The 16,420-nt window shown below is 34.8% G+C and overlaps 1 protein-coding gene across 4 annotated transcripts in view; it reads left to right on the forward strand.

Annotated features, from left to right (window-relative positions):
- Nucleotides 1-12,360, forward strand: part of KHDRBS2 (KH RNA binding domain containing, signal transduction associated 2) — a 677,326-nt gene extending 664,966 nt beyond the window's left edge. For 3 of the 4 annotated variants that reach the window (XR_004029312.1, XR_004029313.1, XR_004029315.1), the window contains one exon: nt 12,132-12,360. The gene's annotated coding sequence lies outside the window, so the exon portion shown is untranslated. Of the gene's footprint in view, nt 1-8,404; nt 9,709-12,131 lie in introns of those variants that run through there. The other variant, XR_004029314.1, reaches the window with a different exon arrangement.
- The last annotated feature ends 4,060 nt before the right edge of the window (nt 12,361-16,420 follow it).

Genomic DNA, 16,420 nt, shown 5'->3' on the forward strand with positions numbered 1-16,420 from the left:
TTTAACATGGTGTAAGAAAGGGGTCCAGTTTCAATCATCTGCATATGTCTAGCCAGTTATCCCAGCACCATTTTTGAATCAGGATTCCTTTCCCCATTGCTTGTTTTTGTTGGCTTTGTTGAAGAATAGATGGTTGTAGGTGTGTGGCCTTATTTCTGGTCTCTCTATTCTGTGCCGTTGGTCTGTGTGTCTGCTTTCATACCAGAACCATGCTGTTTTGGTTACTATAGCCCTGTAGTATAGTTTGAAGTCAGGTAACATGATGCCTCCAGCTTTGTTCTTTTTGCTTATGATTGCCTTGGCTATTTGGGCTCTTTTTTGGTTCCATATAAATTTTAAAATAATGTTACTAGTCGTGTGAAGAATGTCATTGGTAGTTTGATAGGAATAGCATTGAATCTGTAAATTGCTTTTAGCAATATGACCATTTTAATGATATTGAATCTTCCTATCCATGAGCATGGAATGTTTTTTCATTTGTTTGTGTCATTTCTGATTTCTTTGAGTAGCGTTTTGTAGAGATCTTTCACCTCCCTAGTGAGCTGTATTCCTAGGTATTTTATTCGTTTTGTGGCTGTTATGAATGGGATTGTGTTCTTGATTTGGCTTTGGCATGGCTGCTGTTAGGGTGTATAGGAATTGATTTTTGTACATTGATTTCATATCCTAAAACTTTGCTGAAGTTGTTTTTCAGATCAAGGAGATTTGGGGCTGAAGCTATGGGGTTTTCTAGAGGTAGAATTATGTTGTCTGCAAACAGGGATAGTTTGGCTTCCTCTCCTCCTATTTGGATGCTCTTTATTTCTTTCTCTTGCCTGATTGCTCTCGCCAGGGTTTCCAATACTGTGTTGAATAGGAGTGGTGAGAGTGTGTGTATCTTTGTCTTATGCCTGTTTTCAAAGGGAATGCTTCCAGCTTTTGCCCATTCTGTTGATGTCGGCTGTGGGTTTGTCATAGATGGCTCTTGTATTTCTGAGGTATGTTCATTCAATACCTAGTTTATTGAGAGTTTTTAACATGAAAGATTGCTAAATTTTATCATAAAAAATTTCCTTTCTCATTCCCAGAAGAAATTTTTCATTTCAAATCTTTTTGAAATTTTGTATATGCAGAATTTGCTTGGTATTTCTGATATAAGCTATAACTAGGGAAATAAAAATATACAGTGTGTGTATATGTATATACATATTCTGATATGAACATATATATCAGAATATATATGTATACATGCACACATATCAGTATTTACACACTCAAGCTCTCTTTTAAGTGGCCAGCTTTGTGAGCCATGCATCTCCCAAATAATTTTTAAATGTCATTTTTGGCATTGGATTTAAAAACCACATTTTAAGTATTTTCACAATGGTTTTATCCTTTCAGGGTGGAAAGCATTTCTTTAAAGAACCAAAACTATTTGGGACAAGTAGGAATTTAGACTATAAAGTAATAAAATATATTTTCTTATGAGACATATGTTGATTCTTAGAAAGTTCCAAAAGTGGATTAGAACATATTTGTTGGAACATGATGGCATTATTTATATAGGCACATAGGCTCATGACATGCCTGCTTTGTGTAATTAAATGCAACTTATAATTTTTATTTAAAATTTCTTCTTCTTTTTTTTTTTTTTGAGGTGGAGTCTCACTCTATCACCCAGGCTGGAGTACACTGGTGTGATCTCAGCTCACTGCAACCTCTGCCTCCCAGGCTCAAGCCATCCTCCCACCTCAGCCTCGCCAGTAGCTGGGACCACAGGCGCACTCCATCATGCCCAGCTAACCTTTTTTTTCGTTTGTTTAATATAGAGACAGAGTTTCAGCTTGTTGCCCAGGCTTGTCTTGAACTCCTGGGCTCAAGCAATCCGCCTGCCTTGGACTCCGAAAGTGCTGGGATTACAGGTGTGAGCCACAGCGCCTGTCCTAAAAATTATTCTTAGTACATTAAGTGAAGAGTTATGTATTTCAGTGTATTCAAGTAAATAATTTAAATATGTCAAATTATCAGGTATAAGACAAAGGTAATAGCGGATATAATGGCAAATAAAAAAGTGAATGCCTTATCTTCCAGGTATTTAAGGTAAAAATAAAAAATAAAAAATTTCACTATACAAAACAAAGAAAACAGAAATTTTTCTGTTACAGAAATAGGGAATAGGAAGTGGGATTATTTTCTGTTTTAGTTTGAGGTGTCCCTCATGGTATGTCATCAAAACTCTAGAGCTCCGTAGACATGTTAATAGTATAATTAGAAAGGGAATCTCAGGCCGCATACAAACAAGCTACCTCATCTCCCCAAATCTCAGTTCCCACATCTCTAAAATTGTAGAATTGAGAGGACTAAATGTGACAAAACAAAGAATGTACTTAATCCAATTTCCAGCACTGCCCTAATTGAATGATAATAATTTATTTCATAACTAGAATTTAATTATCATGATGTTTCAATTTGTGAAAGCACAGCTTGGCCTCTGTCTCTATCTTCGCATAGAACTTTTAATATTCTTTCTATCAGCCCTTTAACCAATGTCTACTAAACATATTGTAAGTACAGACCACTGTGCCAGAGACTAGGGATACAAAGATGAAAGAGATCAGTTGTGTTTTCAAAGAGCTTACGGTTGACCAGAGAAATGAAGCTCATAACATGTTATGATACCAGTGAGAGAAATAGCTAAGAAAGATACACATGAAAAGCTAGAGATTCTTGAAGAGTAAGAGGCTAATTCTGACAAGGTTATATGCTAAGGGATGATGAAATGAAGAATTGGAGAGTACCTCAAGTGGAAATGTTTAAAAAGAGATGTTTTAACAGGAAGAAAGAATGGAGACCCAAAAGTACAGAGTATTTTCAGGGACCTGCAATTAGTTCAGTTGGTTTACAGTTTCAAGTTGCTTAAAGAAAGTCAAGATTAGAGTGTAGACTTCAGACAGATTTGTGAGGTCTGAAATACTGAGTGAACAGAAATGTGCTTTATATAATAGGCAATGGTGAGCCAGTGAAAGCTTTTGAATATGAGAGTGGCATGCTAACTCCTGTATTTTAGGAAGCCTAACCTAAAAGCACCCCATAGTGTGTGTTGCAGAGAGAAAATATTGGAAGCAACAGACCAGTACAGAAGTTATTGAAGTAATCCATAGGAAAATGGAGGTGCATCTCTGACAATGGAGGGAAGAGCTTAATGGTGATTGAAAACTGGGAAGGCAGAGCACTTCTTTGGAGGTTGTGTTCCCATAGCATGCACAAGAATATAACTTAGATTTTATACTTTTGTGGGGGTGGTTTTGGGCATGCTAACAGATAACCAAGTAGAGGTTTCAGATCAATTGAAGGAGGAATAAAGAGGAGTTTGTCTAAGACAGTGGCAACAAAACTGAAAGACTTTGTAAGTCTGAAGTTCAAATCGCCAATTCATCTGTTTTCTGCCTTTGAATGCCATCTTTCTTTACTGTTTGCTACTTGGCCATGTCCAAAATTTCTTACCTGATCTCTGGTATGTCTATTCAAGAAAGGTTTTCATCACATCGTTTCTCTTCTGTGACATTGAGGATGAATGGATCCAGTTCAGCTAGCAAAGAAAAAGAAGTGCTCTGCCTTTTACAGGGCTGTTGGTCATTCTCAGGATAAGAGAGTAAATCCTTTTGGGTCAGCAACTATCTATTGTGTTGACTCCAACCTTCTTAAGCCAGACAGTTATGAGTAACAATGATGGGTCCTTAGAGAACAGTGAAAATCCAGACTCACTAAGCATTTAATAGCCTTGTGTGGTATACAAGAGAGTAGGACATTAAGTGACCAGTGGAATGTTTTTGTATTTGAATTGGTCTTAGGTGTTGGGTTACACACTGTAAAATGAAAATTTATTCAAGTCATAGAATCTCTTATAGTCAGTGTCTTAAATAACTGAATAATTACTTTCCTACTATATGAATGACTGAAAGATTACTCTACGGCATTTTACTTTATGTATATTTAAACTTTTTATGGAAATACTTAGACCTACACTAAACTACAGAGGTGTAGTATAATGTATACCATGTACCCTTTACTCTGCTTCAATAATTATCGATATTATGACAAATGCTGCCAAGTTTTTTTATTATTTCTCATACTTTTTATCTAATATTTTAAAGCAAATATCAAACTTGTTATTTGAAAATTATTCAGTATGCATCTCTAACTGATAACTATTTTGACCTTTCTCATACCACAGATTCTTAGTATCATCTATTATGCATTTCACCAATTATGCCAAAAATGCCCATTTACAGTTAGTTTGTTCAAATCAAAATCCAAACAAGGTCCACACATCACCTTTGGTTACTATGTCTGTACATATTATGGTTTGATTATTTTGTTATTATATCTATAACAGTCCCCTCTTCTTTTTTCTGGACATTTATTTATCAGAAAAACACTTTGTGTTTTATAACCAGGTTGTCACACCATTTTCTACTTCTAAAGCAATATCATAACTATCATAACTCATTCAACATTTAACTACTGTATAATGAACGATTACTATGTACAGGATAGTGTACTACTAGGTGCTGAGTGTGATTCAAAGATGTCTGTAAATCATGGTCCCTACCCCCAAGACTTTACCATCTGAGGAAAAGGAAAAATAAAAATGCACAAATAAAATGACAACAACATGACAGCAGAACTTAAGTAGTATAGGGACTATCATTTCAAAAGCAGAAGTATGGTTTGGAGGATGAGGGGTGGCCATTTTGGAAGAGTTAGCATGTGAGATGGATGAGTTACAGTGACCAGCAATTCAAGAGGAAGTTGGATTGGGAGAACGGTAAAAAGAGAAAGCTCGATCTCTGATAGAAAAATGTTCATTCTATAGATTTTAAGAGGGAAAAAGAAATATTAGAGGTGTGGAAAGTAAGAAATATATTCAAGAAATTATAAATAAAATAATTCAGCAGAAGCAGAATATTTATGAAAGAGATACGCCTAAAAGATAAGTAGGGGACAGCTTTGGGACAATATTGAATGGCAAGCTAAAAAGCTTGAACATTGTCCTTTAGAGCAGGCAGCCACTAAGCTATATTCATTTTTCCATATATGGGAGACGTAGGACATTATGTAAACATAGATATTTAATTAGTAAGCAAAATGCATCAGCTCATTTCATAAGGGAACTTAAAAAACTGTTTATATATTCCAATAGGCAATCATTTTCAAATATTTACAGCAAATTCGCAAGATAATTTAATGTTTTATTTTGCCCAACAGCTAGATGCTCCACTTAGAGGAATGCAAACAAATTGGAGCTGATTTAACCAGCACCTACTGTATAGCAGCTGAGAGACCTTCATAAAGCAAGGATTAGTTGTTTGTAGCACATTAAGACAACAACAACAACTCAACACATTTAACATAGGAGAGACAGAAGATAACTCTATTAAAGATAGATACATTAGCTCTGCAAACCTCAAACTCTAAACTTTTCATCTATTATAAAAATACGGTGAAGTTTATAATATAATGTTTTTCTGCTTATCAGCTATAATTATATATGTTGAACTATAAATTCTCTCTTTACCAGAATAATGCTAATTGATTTTTACTATTAAAAGACCCTCAAATGACAGCTGAATTATCAAAGTCATCAAAGAAAATATATGTTGAATTTAATGTGGCTTTATTGGTTAGTGTTTTCTTCTTGTATGTTTATTCAACAAATAGTGATCTAGATATTCTATGTCACATAGGTTTTTTAATATTTTTGAGTGTCCATGCGTATACCAGCCTTTGTGCTAGGCCTTTTGAAGAAACAAAATTGTGCATGAGATGTGGTCCTAGTATTTCAAAGGCTTGTATCCTAGTACAGATGATTGACACATGCATATAGAAGTAAAATTATAGGCAGGTTTGAAATAGAGGTGTAAGATTGAATTAGGTTAGGATTTTTCAACAGCAACACTACTGACATTTTGAATCAGATACTTCTTAGTGGTGGAGAGCCATCGTATATATTGTGGAATATTTAGCAGCATCTCTGACCTCTATCCATTAGATGCCAATAGCATCTGCCCAGTTGTGACAACCAAAAACGTCTCCAGACATTGCCAAATGTCCCCTGGGAGCTGAGTGCAAAATCACATGCAGTATTGAGCCACCAGATTAGATGGCAAGTCCTACATACATTTTGTTAATGAAAACAAGTTCCATTTGAGGAATCAAGGAAAGTCCATAAAGGTATGAGGAGTAATATGAATGGTTTGAGAAGAGGAGAGCATTTCAAGAACAGAGAAGGTGGCCAAACTCCAGATGGGGAGACAAATTAAGAAGTTTAAATTATGTTCAGGAGTCACAGAATTCAATGTTTTAGAAGTGATTAGTAAATAAAACCTGGTACAGTAAATAGAAATCAAATTATGGAGGTTCTTGAAAGTAAAGTAAAGAGGATGTTTCTCATTTTGCAGAGATGTCATCTGAACATGTAAATGAAATGAATAAAGCATCATTTTCAAAATGTTATAATGGCAGTTGTGGGAAGAATGATTTGACCATACAAAAAAGTTCATTTTAGGTGGTGTGGGATTCCATTAGAAACATAATTTGAAAGAAACTGGGGAATATTGTGGAATATGTATTTCCCAGCATAGGATAAGAAAGGAAGACAAGTGAAAAAGTTAACTCTATAATTTTCTTCTATGTTTGATCTTGGAAATTGTTGTTGAGATTGATTTCTTGTAATACAGTTGATACCTGATGCTAGACCTGTTTGAGAGATGTACTCAGATTCTCTGGGACTCCATAAAGTGAAAAGTTGTAACTGATGAATTAGAATAGTAAAGGAAAAGATCATATCATTCTCAATAATAAATCTCCAGTGACCTAGAAACTATGAATATAGGCTTTTTAATAATGATTTTTATTCGACAAGTTTTGAAAGTTTGTTTGTGTGGTGGGAACCTCAACATGGATAGTAGGTATGTAAAGAACACCTTTTTTGTTCCAGGCCTTGAGATTTAAGTTGAATTATCTTGTTGAAGAAAAACAACTATTAAAAACCTAGATTTATTCATTCATTTCAGTTTATCTTCATTTCCCCCTTTGCAACATGAAACATTAGGGCAGGACAAAATTCAATTTCAAGTGATATGCAACCATAATACTAGAACCCCTGAGAAGCCCCTAAATGTGCACTTGAGTGAATTTACACTCAGTCAGTAACTATACTGCTCATTCCCACTGAAAAGATGTATTATCCCTTGGGACACTAAATCCTCTCATGTGCAGACATTATGGTTTTAAAATTAGGGAGAAAAAGAAGCAACTGACAGAAACAGACCAGTTATCCCTTTTATCTTCACGTCTTCTCCCATTCTTGCCCAAGTCATTCTGACTTGGATATGAGAAAAGGGCATTTTCTGAAATCATAGAGACCTTCTATTCTTTGTTTACCAATGGGCTGGTATACTTATTTTAGAAATTCTTAAACTGCATTTTTAAAATGATGACTATATTTAGTAGTCATCAAAAACTTAAAATGTACTTTTTGAAAAATGCTGATGCAATGAAGTAATGAGTTTAATTGGATAGTAAGAAATGAAAACCTAGGAAAATTGATGGAGAAAATTTCATCTCAAGCACAGGAATTTTGATTTTGTTAAAAAAAGAAAACTAGTTTCATAAGCAAGAAATTACCCATGGTAGAAAATTACAAGAAAGCTTCTTTTTTTGGCATTTAGCTATAAAATAGATAATAATTGGAAGGAACTTAAATAAAGTGAGAGAAGTTAAGAGGCTGCTGCAATAAGCCAGATGTTGTTCATTTATCAAAAGCAATTTTTAAGTATCCACAGTATTAATGACACTTTATTAGATACAAATTAATGCTTACTTGAACTAGGGCAGTGACTACAGAAATGGAAATTATCCTGTTGAATATTAATACACTGATTAAATCAGCTCTGAGCCCATTTTTTTCTTGAGACCTTTATGCCTACATTTACAGATTTTACGTATTTGAAACTGCTCTGCAGTTTATAGATGCTTTCCTAAAATAAATTGAATCAAAAATCATGGGGAGAAATTAGCTAATAGTTACAGATCAACTGTTTGTCAGTCTCTACCAAGATGGCGATTTTCGGAGTTAAACAACACCAGTGTCTCTTAGGACAGGGAAAGACAGTGGAGCGCAATGCAACACCACAGGTTTTGTCAAAGGCTCTACTTTTGTCAGTCACCAGAGAATTGAAATCCATCTCAGTCCAGTAAGAATGCTTTTAGTCAGTTGTGTGCATGTTCCTTAAAAGAAATGAATGAAACCAAATGGCTACCATTATTGATTATTTCTGCCCTTGTGGCTTTAGACTGGAAGAGGTTTCCAAGGGTCCCAAAAGCCATTTCCAACTTTTTTTTTTTTTAATTTGATCTGCAGCATTGTGGACACAAGTCATTCTAGCCACATCTGATCTGTCTGACCAGGCCACTGGGAGTGATCGTTGATGAACAAAGGAACTGCATTTGAAAGCCTTTTTAAATCCTTCTATATAATTTTAAGTTTATATTGAACTAAATAAAAAACAAAAACAATTTTAGTCCCAACTCTGACTTAGACTTAAAGCACAGCTCAGTGTGAAATCTAAAAATGTGGTTAATAAATGACATCTCTGTCATTGTCCCAGTTTATCAACATAATGTTCACCACTTAGAATTTTTAAAGTAATATTAATTACAGGATTAATTACAATGGCATGCTATTTTGGCACTTTATAAAACTTAAATGATATAAATGAGTATTATGTAAGTCCTTTTTGAGAGGACTTCTGGAAGATTTAAACATAATCAGTGAACATATGGATCTATTTTCAACACTTGAGTAATGTAAAGGTATCTCAATCTATATATTAATATATACTCTTTTAATAACGAATTGCCCTTGGGCTCCAGTGTTTGTTTACTCATTCTTATATTTGGCAAACATGTGTGGATACATCTATTATGTGTTAAGTGCAGTACAAGGGACTGGGCACATGAGGATGTGCAAGACAGAGTTCCCCATTTTTAAGGAGATGGTGTTCTCATAAAGGAGAAAAAATTAAAATGGCACATGCAGAAAAATAGAAAAAGTGCTACTGTAGATATGAGCACTTAGGAGAATACCTAAGCCAGATTGCAGATTTTGTATTTTAATGTTGTTTTTTCTTTTTCCAGTAAATTTAAAATTCTGACAATAATCTTAGAAATTACCTATAAAAATGGCAGTGTGAACATGTGGCATCTGTAAATTGTTCAATATCCTCACAGTGTGTAAAGGGCCTGTAGGGATCTATAGCAACAATTATTTTTAAAATAAGTTCATCAAATACTTCCCATATTTTGACATTCTTATGAGATCTTTTGAAGCCCTCCACATTTCATATTTGGATAGTATCTTTCTGAGTCAAAATTATTGTATTTTCCCCCCCTGTTTCTCTATTTTTCTCTAAACAAGTAAGTTTGGAAACGGTTCTTTTCTTTGGCTGGTAAATACAATTTATCTGCTTTTGGAAGAAAAATAAGAAACACTAAAATACCTGTGGTGAATTTTCTGCTTCTGTAAATGGGTCACACTTTGTCAAATTCTGAATATATTAAGCCTTTGTGGAGTTCTGTTATTCTCAAATACTAGGTTGCTGCACTGGATATCAAAGGGTAATTTATTTTGTTGTAAGTAGGCTTTTACTCAGTTCTTTTTTTAACCTCAAAACATGAATACTTCAAAAAAGGTAACTGAGAGATAAATTAGAATTTTTAAGCAAAGAGAATATTAATTTTCATTTATATTTGTGTAATTGCACACTGCTCTTCATGTATGGGAAAACTATTATTATGACCTGAGATCTGTAGGATATCTGCTTTGTTAATTTTCCTGTGGCAGCGATGAATTTGAGGTGAACCACCCCTGAGAAAATGTGCAGTGACCCTGCCAGAAGAAGTAGCTTCAACCAACAGAGCGATGAAAATTAACCATCTTCATAGGGATTGACCTAAAGCACAGGCAACAACAGAATTACATATAAACAAAAGTAGAAAATATATGTAATCAAGAATATGCCATTCACAATCAATTGCCTAAAAGTTTTAAATTTCATATGAAGTTTTACTTTTTGATTTCTAAATTATTTTTCACAGTTGTTTATGCTGTTATTTGTTAGGATGAACTAATGTATTCTACTAAATTTCTCAACCAAGATAATAAAATATGATCTGGCACATTCTAAGTCATGAAGTATTTTTATTCTAGTAAAACGCCTAGTACAACGCATGAAGTATAAACGCTCCTTAAGTGTTTTCTTCCTCCTTTACTGCACTGGTATTTATCATGATAAATTATTTGAGTTTGCTAAATTCTCATACTAGGACTTTAAAGTATCACATATCACTTTCTTCTAAAGATCATTTGGTATCCAAATAACATTTAGGTATATCAAAATTTATTTTGACCACAAGTTTCTATTGGCCAAACTCATAATACTTGGTGCCAATCCTTTCACATAGTCCTATCTTCTTTCAAGAAATTTTCATAATGATGAGAAAACAGTAGCAGAAGCAATGTTAAACGAAAGGATAAAGGGCATGTAAGTGGACACTAGTACCTTCATCTAGGAATCAACTTTTACCTTCTTCTCTGTTTATGTTTATTCTCATGTCTCTTTCAAAATCTATATTTACATCTCAAAAGAGTTTCACAGATAGTCTTTGAACCAGTTATCAGTTGGATGCTCTTGCGGGTTGATTTATAGTTTTCCTCTCTCCTCTAGTGTTGTTGAAATGACCATTCCTAAGGAAAAGCCACTGGAGACAAACTCAGAATCCAGACTCACATTCAGATGATTTGTGTTTTCCCCATAACCACCCTCCTAGATTCAGGTTCCCATTGCCCTACATTCAGGTTGTTTAACAAAATAACTAACTTACGTCTCCACCTCCAATCCCCTTTCCATCTGATTGATCTACAGACAGAAAGCTTTAGGAGAATTTCTGCCTTATTCTTGCTCCCAGCTTAAAAATTCAAATGACCTCCTGTTTCTATCAAGTCGGAATTCTCTGGTTGACATTCAAGACACAATACTAACTCATCTCTGAATACCACTGCTATAATTACTTGTCACAATTCAACAGATAGCCCTTTACACAAACACTCACAAAGACATATTTGATATTTAGACTTCGTTCAGCCACTATTTCTTTGAAAATATTTTCTAACCCTTCCCCCTTGCTCCTGAAGTGGGTTAGGTATTCCCCTCCCAAAGTACCTCCAGCAACCTTACCAGAAAATGTAACACACTGTATTGTCTTTTTTTTTTTTTTTGGCTTATTCATCTGTGTCCCCTATAAAGATATAAGTTTCCTTAGGGCAGAAGGAAACTATTTGTCTTTATAGCTCCAATATCTAACATTATGTTAGCATGTAAGCGGTGCTCATATACTGTTTGTTTAAAATGATGGCATGTCCTGAATAAGTATCGTGTTGCTGATCCTGATGCCAAAAACTTAGTGATGTGTCTCTTCTAAGTAAATGGCTGCCTTTCCCTTTTATCTTTCTTTATGTTTCTTCCCACTTCCAAAATTTGTATCAAACTTAACTTCCTTGGAAAAAATCAGATATTCTTCAAAGAAAGACAGAAGTGTTACTTGAGAACCCAAGCTGAGACAAAGCAATTTGTTTCCAAAGCAATCCTGCCTCTCACTGAAGAGTCTAAAAAACCACAGAATACAAAGAGACAAATGGACAGCATATGCAGAATCCTGATATAAGAGTTCACTATTCAACTCAGCACTAAAAATATACACCAAACTCCAAAATGTCATCTTTGGGACAGTTTATGTCCCCCATGTTTAGAACCCAAGCTCCCCTCCCTTGGCAATGTGATGAAATCTGTCCCCTGCTCAATACTCTTGCCACTGTTTCCAGGCCACTCTCTTCCCTGGCTCAATGTCTGAGGACTCCTAGGAAACCTCACTTTTTTGGTAGCTATTCTACACCTCCTTGTTTCAGGCATCATTTGGGAATTTCTATTCTGTAAGCATACAACTCACTGCTGCCATAACAATGCTTGATTGCATGTGAGACATTTCCCAGGAAGCCTTTCTGAATCCATGTATGTCTGGTTTGGTTACAGATACTTTCCTCCAAATACAATCCTGTTCACCATGGAAGACATTAAAACCTTCAGTGGTTGCTGCTGGGGGCCTTCACCAAAACGCAGCCATTCACCTTTGCTTTTGCTCTACCTACAAAAAATGTTCATAGGCTCACTCCCAAAGTCAACTTTGATCCAACGATAGTCTTCAGTTACCAAACCTTATCACACATCTGTAAAACTGGATAATAAACAAGTGTTTAAAATATGTACTTTTTTGTATTTCTTTCTACTAGTCTCATTTTTCATTAGCTCAATATAAAGCTTAACTAACTCAAGAGGCAAAAATAAGATAGTAAAAATAATTGAACTTTTCACTCACCATGTCATTTTATGGACTATTATATCAGCACATAGTTTTGCTATCCCTTTGAATTGATAGAAATTAATTTAAAGATTTCCTACTGGACACTTTAAAATGTGTATTGACCCACAAACCTGTAAGTAGTTGAAAGTACTATTTGAGAGAAATCATTAACTCAAGTGTAGGAATATAGAACAACCACAAGATTATATTTGACAAAGCAAGATCTGTAAAAATGTATTTTCATTGACAGTAAGTAAAAATAATGTGGACTCTTACAAAGAAATTTGAAATTTATCAGAGAAAGCTTTGCAGATAAGTAAATTTTCACTATTCACTTCATCTTTATTTTCAAACATATTCATCTCTATTCACAGATTAGGTGTTCTACACTTTAAAATTCAGCTTTATAACATTATAGTTTTTAATAGTATTATTATTGATCAGTCAGGTTCAGAATGTATAAACCTCTTTAAAACAAATACAGACCTAATGCTGCAGAGCCCATTTGCCCAAAAAGCTTAGTGAATTCCCTGCAGTCACTTCTAGGACTTTATCTTTCTTTAAAAACTTGTGTTTTCTCAAACCGGGGCCATTTCTGCACAAGGTATGTCTCTTTCTATTAAGTGAATGCTGAATTGTGTATCTTTTTTGACTAGCGAGACTGAAGTCTTATTTTTCTTCTCTTTACCACAAAATAAAAAAATGGAATGCTAATATTTAGTCTTCAGTTATATATGGGCATATGGTAGTGTAAGAATATATGCCAAATTATAGATGCAAAGCTGCCTGAAAATGTTATATTCCTTAAATTATGTTTGGGACATGATTCTTTCTCTGTTGAGAAAGAGAGGGGGTCACCTTATTATACTTAAAGGTGCAGTTTTGCTTGGTTCTATGGTGGGAGAAGTGAGCCTTTGTTATCTGAGCATTCAAGTGAGAAAAGTTTAGATTAGAGCAAGTAAGCGAAAAATCACACATGCCCTAATGAAGAACAGCAAATGAGTATCAGCAAATGAATTTCTCTGTAATTGTGGCTATCAGCAGGACAATATGGACAATGCTATCTCTACAATTTCAAGGACATTTAAGTTATTGGGTTGATTAGAATATATTAAGAATTAGTAGCTAAAACATTTTTCTCACCTTCATTGTTTTTACAGATCAGACTTGACTAATTGTACTAATTAGACAAAATAAGAGAAACTCTTACAGCAAAACGGAAAAACTTATGCATCTATTACATATGTCCTTGAGATCATAAAAAGTTATATTTGCCTGTTTTCATAAGTCCATGGTATAGTTTTACAAAATAACCTGCAATAATAGAAAATAATCCAAATCCTGTGTGGTTTAGACTAGTAGCCAATTGATAACCACATACAGCACAACACATACAGTATGGAAGTATGCATACAATAAGTGCTACAAAAATTCAGAAGTGAGAGCTATCCCTAAGGAATGGAGAACTCTAAAAAGACACACAGCAGAGATGGAACTTAGTACAAATGGAGACAGAGCCTTTTTGACAGGCACTGTTTGGTCAGTGGAGAGGGGATGGATCCATAGAGTTTGAGAGTAAGCAAAGTAATGAGTAAAGTAATTGGTTTGGAACACAGGATTCATTTACAGAAGTAAGAGAAGATGAGGTTGAAGAGGTACGTAGGAGACAATTGCAGGGTCCCCTGCAGCTGCGGAGTTTGGACGACAGGGAGACATTTATTCAACATATACATGTGTGCCTGCTACTTGAGAGACGTTGCAGTGGCTACTACCTAGACATCTCTGAAAAAGATATTTGAGTTTGAAGAGAGTGTGAGGAAGATGAACTTCACTGGGAAATACAGAATAGATTACAGTGAAGATAAGCCAGTTTAAGTAGTATTGAAACAGCCCAGGTAAAAAAAAAAAAAGGTTGCACATGTACCAGTGGACATGAACTGAAGCCAAAGCACGTAAGAGGTTTATGGGAAGAAATTAGGCTGAATGGCTGATAATGTGGGAAGAGAAACAAAGTTCAGCAGGTAAGCTTGTTGGCACTGGGAAAGGATTATGCTTCAGGATCTAAAGAGTATGCAGTGCAGTTCAGATACTAACAAACCAAGTTAGGTCAAATTACACAGGTTAAGGGCACAGACCCCACAAGACTGCCCTCACTTGAGACTCCAGTCACAAGGTCTAGTGTTCCCAGGCCACCCATACTTGGGACCAACCGGCTATGTTTTTTGAGGTTCTCACTAACCCCTCACGTTTGAAAATTCACTAGAACAACTTACAGAGTTCAAGAAATTATATTAATACTTCAGAAAATTCAGAATTACAGTTTTGTTAGAAGGGATGAAAATCAGGACCAACCAAATAAAGAAATGCATAGGGCAAGATCTGAGAGGCTTCCAAACATGAATCACCCATGTCCCCAGAATGCATCACCCACTTGGCACATCAATGTGTATCACCAACCAGAAAACTGAACTGAGCTTCATTGTATCCAGTTTTTATTGGGGCTTCATTATATAGGCATGACTGATTGATTCATTGGCCATAAAGTTGAACTCAAAATTCAGCCTCTTTCTTCTTCTAAGCCAGAAGTCAGGACAAGATCACATGGCTCAAAGCCCCAACTCTGTAATCACATGATAGGACTTTCTGGCATGGCCAGCCCCAATCTTTACTCATCTAATCAGCATAAACTATCTAGAGGTTCTCCATGAGTCATCTCATTAGCATAAACTCAGGTGTTTATGCTAATAAACCATAAATAACAAACACTCCTATCACGTGGGAAATCCAAGGGTTTGGAGGCTTCCACCCAAGGACCAGAGAAAAAAATTAGCCAAATTCTTTATTACACAACAGAATTAATTTGAGGTAACTATTAGCTCTTTCAGGTGGAAACTCCAGCAGGCAGATGAAACTCCAAAAACAAACTGAAGAGAGAGAGAAATGAAGACTAGAGATGTGGCTTCAGCCACAAAGTAAAAGGTCACATGATATATAATTCATTTTTCATAGCTACTTGGCAAGGGCTGCAGTTAAGGGCAGAGTCCTTGACAAGACAGTATGCATAGGAAAAGCCACCTGAACATGGACAGCATATTTTTCTAAATAAATCAACTTTTAGCCTGATACAAACTTCATCTTGAATAGAAATAACTCTTTTTGCATCTCCTTTCTTAACCAAATGTCTAGAATATATATCTTTTATGAGCAGATAAAGCAATCTCTAAAAAAAGAGTGATTTTAAAAAATATGTAAGTCCAAAGTTAACATAGCAATGACTTAAATACTTCATTCTTGTTAGACAAATGCAAAAGTAATGAGGTCAAAATTATTAATGCTCCTGTATTTTCTGCATTGCATACCAGTGGAAACTTAGTTGTAATTACCCTATTTGACATGTTCTCATTTTAATTCAATGTCACGGAATACTGCAGTTTTCAGCTAAAAAACAATAGAAGACCTACCAGCCTACCCTCTGTACCTGCAACAATACTCACATGTATCTACCTCTGAAGAGGATTTTATCCAAATTAAAAATATGGTTTTTTATCTTTTTCTGCAACAGTGGCACAATTAAAAACTATATAAATATATATTTCTATTTAGGCTATTTATTGTTCAACCTTCGAATGATCAGAGGTGGATTCCAGAAGGAATATGACTTCCTTTAAAGTATATCTATAAGTAGAAGAGGAATATATTGTATGACAAATTATAATACACTATATTGGAATTTTGCTTCTTTATACTTCATTAATAGATTATGGACATGTGGCAAATATAGATGAACATTTCTGTTATTTCAAATTAATAAATGCAATATTATATCCATTTGCTCACATAATCAAAATGTATATGCATGCAAATTTTTCACAATTCCATGGTTAGGAGTTATTAAAAAGTTGTTTAAGAAATAAACCATTTCTATCACGTATTAGAGTGCTTAGTTTTAATCACAATGAGA

The sequence above is a fragment of the Nomascus leucogenys genome, chromosome 3 (assembly GCF_006542625.1).
Source record: "Nomascus leucogenys isolate Asia chromosome 3, Asia_NLE_v1, whole genome shotgun sequence".
NCBI lineage: Eukaryota > Metazoa > Chordata > Mammalia > Primates > Hylobatidae > Nomascus > Nomascus leucogenys.